This window comes from Microtus oregoni, unplaced genomic scaffold (assembly GCF_018167655.1).
Source record: "Microtus oregoni isolate MIOR12 unplaced genomic scaffold, Mior012 000160F_ref0000428, whole genome shotgun sequence".
Taxonomy (NCBI): Eukaryota; Metazoa; Chordata; class Mammalia; order Rodentia; family Cricetidae; genus Microtus; species Microtus oregoni.
The window spans coordinates 1020001-1025000 of NW_024544815.1; positions in this window are offsets into that span (position 1 = coordinate 1020001).

Consider the following 5000-nt stretch of genomic DNA (forward strand, 5'->3'; position numbering starts at 1 on the left):
TTTAAGTATTTTGTTCCTCAGACATAACTCTGAAAACACTAATACGTAGTAGCCAGTTTCTATTCAGTTCAGTTCAGATTTTTACCAAAACCTCCTGTCTGGCATGTCTCTTTCTTTGTTGAGTTCCTGTACTTACAGAAGCCAAGAGATAGCTGGCAGCCATCCATAGAAAATGCCCTCTCCCTTTGAACACGGCCCTCCTTTGGTCTGAGTTTCTCACACAGCTCTGATGATGCAGGAGGATGCCAAGGGCCCAGTTGGTGCCTCAGCCCGATGCCTGCATCTGTGCCTTGGCAGCAGCTATTCATGTCTTGCCACTCAGAGTCAAATTCCCTTAAGTTTAGCCTTCCCTAAGTGCTTGTTCACTTCAGAGGACTCAACCCTCATCTTCCGTGTCCTCCTGGCCTAATTTCTCATATTACTGATTTACTGAGTATGAATCAGTAATATGAGATGTTCCGGAGAGGGAGGAAGGGACATTCATGAAAAAAGTGAGTGTTCAACTAACTAACTCCCCATGGGTGAAGGAAGTAGTGAAAAGATTTTAATGAAGCAGAGAGAAATTTCTGGTTTTGGAAGGAGGAAATCCTGAATGGCTCCCTCTGTGTCGCAGGAGAGACTCCTGGAAAGGAAACCTCAGGTTTCCGGTCAGTCGGTCGGTTGGTCAGTTCGGGGAGAAATATTAGCAAGGAGGTAAAGGCCGTGCCTCACGACATCAGCAGTCCCTTCTCTGGAAATTCTACAGTATCCCGGAGAGCTCTCGGAATTTTGTGATGTCACTCGTGTCCTAGAAACGCCAAGTGCCCTCAAGATACACTCTCTCGGTGCCTATAAGACTCAGTTCTAGACATGTTGTCTAGAGAATGGAGATCATGGAGAGGCCAGAGGGAGGAAGAAGAAAGCTGACCTCAGATCTCAGAGGAAAACACGGAGAAATAATTAGTGGTCCTGGGGAAGACGAAGTGAGTTCACCACTAGCAGGGACTAGAGAGATTTCTGGATGTGATGGCTTTGAGACTTCCAGGGCTAGGGCTCAGGAACTGGGAGGTTTCTGGAATGAAATAGGTCTGTCTTGTTTCTCTGAGTTCCTAAAGGGCCAACCCACATCAAAGATTCACGATAGTTGATTTGACAAAGTCGGGAATTGACAAGGAGTGCGGAAGGAGTCAGTGAGATTTCAATACCAGCACTGCACATCACCCCCGGTCCTTTTCGTTGTGTAGCAATAATAATAGAGAAAGGGGAGTAGCGCTCTGCCAAAGCCCGTATTTTTTTTTTTTTTAATAGTCCAGGTGTGTTATTTCTTTTTGTACATCAGGCCATGAATTCGTAGGGAATGGGCTCCAGCAGCTCAGGCTCCTTCCCGTTAGTCCTCGCGAAGTGTGCTTCTCTGGGTTCGCTTGAGCTGAACCCAGGTGCCCTTCTCTTTGTCTTCCTTTTCCTTCTGGTCATTCTCCTTCACCCGCTTCAGAAAGCTGTCTCTGCTCTTCGAGTGCTTGATGTGTTCAATCCGCACATTAATTCTCTTGGCAAGAATCTTGCCCTTAACTCGCTTGTTTACAATGATGCCCACAGCATGCTGGCTGACATTGTAGACTCTTCCGGTTTTGCCGTGGTAACATTTATGGGGCGTTCCTTTTTGAACAGTGCCCATTCCCTTGATGTCTATAATATCGCCCTTCTTGTAGATTCGTGGCCAAAGGAACAACTCCATGTTTCCTAAAGGGCCTAGAGAACATATAGCGAGTGCCCCTCCACTTTCCCTTTGTGTTTGTCATTTTGGCGAGTTACTGAAAGATGGCTACCGCGCCCGAAAGGCCCAAAGCCCATATTTTACCATGCCTTATATCACAGCCATTAGCAGGGTTGAGGCATCAAGTGCTGCAGTCAGTCTGACTCCTGTGATCCCCTAAGGTTTCTAGCTTCCCAGTTATGAATGACACCCTGGTCTCCAGTTCAGCTTGAGAGCTCTTTTTTTTTTTTAATTTCATTTATTTATTTATTATGTGTACAATATTCTGTCTTGTGTGTATGGCTGAAGGCCAGAAGAGGGCACCAGACCTCTTTACAGATGGTTGTGAGCCACCATGTGGTTGCCGGGAATTGAACTCAGGACCTTTGGTAGAGCAGGCAATGCTCTTAACCACTGAGCCATCTCTCCAGCCCAGCTTGAGAGCTCTTTAAGAGCCAATGGATGAGAGAGTGGGAAGAGACTGCCTTTTTTTTTTTCTTTTTCCATTTCTTTCTTTCTTTCTTTTGCTGTTTTGTTTTGTTTTTCAAGAAAGGGTTTCTTTGTGTATCTTGGGCTGTCCTAAAACTCACTCTGTAAATCAGGCCATCTTTGAATTCACAGAGATCTGTGTGTGTGCTGTGATTAAAGGCATGCACACACCACAGCCCGGCTGAGACTGCAATTTCTTGTTAGCTCTGGGTAAGTGACAATGGCTCTGTGTTGTGAATCTCTGTGAATCCAGACTATGTTATGTCCTTCAATGACATGAGTCTGAAGCATCAAGCACCCATCCCTATACTCCCTGAGGTCTCTGAAGTCACGGTGCATCCTTAAAGGCTTAGAAAGCTTTTCCCTGGTTCACCTTTGTGTGTGTGTGTGTGTGTGTGTGTGTGTGTGTGTGTGTGTGTGTTTTGTTCTATCTAGGAGAAGCACCATAGCAGTTGCATAGTGACTGAGAAATTTGATTTTTAGGAAATGATTTTTCATATCTGTGAGTGGTCTCTCCATAGCCACTCATCTTTTCTTAAACTTGAGTATAGGAATGAATGAATGAATGATCCCTCCCTCCCTCCCTCCCTCCCTCCCTCCCTCCCTCCCTCCCTCTCTCTTCATGGGAACGAGTATCTGGTCTTGCATTGAGGGCTCCCCAGTTCTCAGCATCTCCAGCCCAACCTGTCACAAGCTGATCACACATTTGCAAACTTGGGATATATTCTGCTGAATTTTTGGGATAATGAATTTCATCAACTATGGGACTAACTTTGTTCTGACAGGACACTCACAATCTCTCCTCATCACACCCACATAGTGTAACAACTTTGTGGTTCCTCCATAATGTGCTTATTTCTGTCAGGGAACTGAAAGCCAGCCAGCCGGCCAGCCAACACTATCTTTCCTTGTTTCTCAGTTTGTTCTTATATTCTGTCTCCCCCCCCCCACGTTTAAAAAATTTATTTATTTTTATCTTATGTGCATTTGTGTTTTTGCCATGGCTCTCGGGCTCCTGGATTACAGACAGCTGTGAGCTGTGATGCTGGGAGACATGGAGCATCTCTTTCTATAGCCCGGCCTGGAAAACTTTCAGAGTTCACTCTGCCCCCTGAGTAAAGGTGTTATGCTTCCTTTTATTGTATATTTAGTGTTTGTGTTTGTGTGTGTGTGTGTGTGTGTGTGTGTGTGTGTGTGAGAGAGAGAGAGATTCATTATGAAATAAAAGGCAGTCAACAACAGCAAATTTTGTATTTATTTGTTCATCCATCCACGTATTTGCTTACTTACATACTTTATTTATTTACAGTGGAAGACTTAATTCAGTAAGAATGATCAGAAGGGTAGGTAGGGTATCCTTGGGAAAAGAGTAAGATATCACGATGACTTTCCCTTCCGAGAGGGAGCTTTCTGGGTAGACGTGAAACTGCAGTTTCAAGCGCCTGCTTTCCACAAGACCTTTTCCAAGGTCAGGCATTTCTTAGGTAAGCAAGGATCTCAGTCAGTTCCCTTTGAGGAACTCAACGTTAACGTCTGACTGGTGCCTATTGTCAAGGCCAATGGGACACTCCTCAGCCCCTCCCTGACCTGACGTGACCTGAGAAGCCACACCCCACCCCAGTTCACAGGCCCCTCTTAATCTATCTAACTAACTGTACAGCATAAAACGTGGAATCTCTTCTCAATGAAATGCTGTTGTCAGCCATTCGAAGACTTTATTCTCATCTCAGATCAGATGATCCTGTCCAGCAGGGATGTCTTCTTTCCGTGTTTCTTCTTCTTTTGTATGTTGCAGTCAGTTCAGATGTGCTGGTATATGGTGAGAGAGAGAGAGAGAGAGAGAGAGAGAGAGAGAGAGAGATTGCTTTTTATTTATTTGAAGAGTTTTAATGATTCAGCTATTTCCAGCCTTATTTACCAGCACCTTTATTATTACCAGCGAGCACCTTCCTCTGAAAACATTGGAACCCCCCCATCTGTACATGTCATGCACGTGCGTGTGTGCGTATGTATGTATGTATGTATGTGCGAGCGCGTGTGTATCCCATCTATCTATCCCTTCATCAATTTCCATTTTAGGAGCTGCTTTGCTGACACTCACCCAGAACCAGTGACATGGAGGCCACCATTTTCTTAGCCAGTGACAGTCAGGAGACAGAAAGAAAGAAAGAAAGAAAGAAAGAAAGAAAGAAAGAAAGAAAGGATGTACATTCCCAAAGAAAGAAAAAAATTAAGTAAATTGTAAAAAGTAAAAAAAAAATCAAGAAAGTAAGTAAATACATACATAAAAATAGACAAATAAAGAATGAATAAATAATAATTGAAACATTCAATAAGTAAATAAGTGAGTCATGCTAAATCAGCAGATAAACAGATATATGAAAGAAGGAAGTGAAGGAATGAATGAACAAGTAAGTAAATAGGTGGGTCATTTTTTAAAGAAGTAAGTAAATGAGATGGGCTGAACAGATAGATAAGTAAGCAAGCAAAGAAATACACAAGAAGCAAGCAATCGTGAAAAAAAAAATGAGACACATCCATTCAATCCATAAAAGACAAAACATGGAAATAAACATGTAAACTGGTCGACCCACCCACGTTCACTCAGCTGCCCCACCCAAAGCAGGAGGGAGGTCTCTGTCCAGCAGGGCCGTCTTCTTTCCAAGTTGCAGTCAGTCAGATCTCTGGGAAAACAGAAAAGAAAGCAATTGTTTTCTACTTGAACAGTTTTTAATATTATTCGAACGAATTAATAATCAGCTATTCAGGGGCTGGAGAG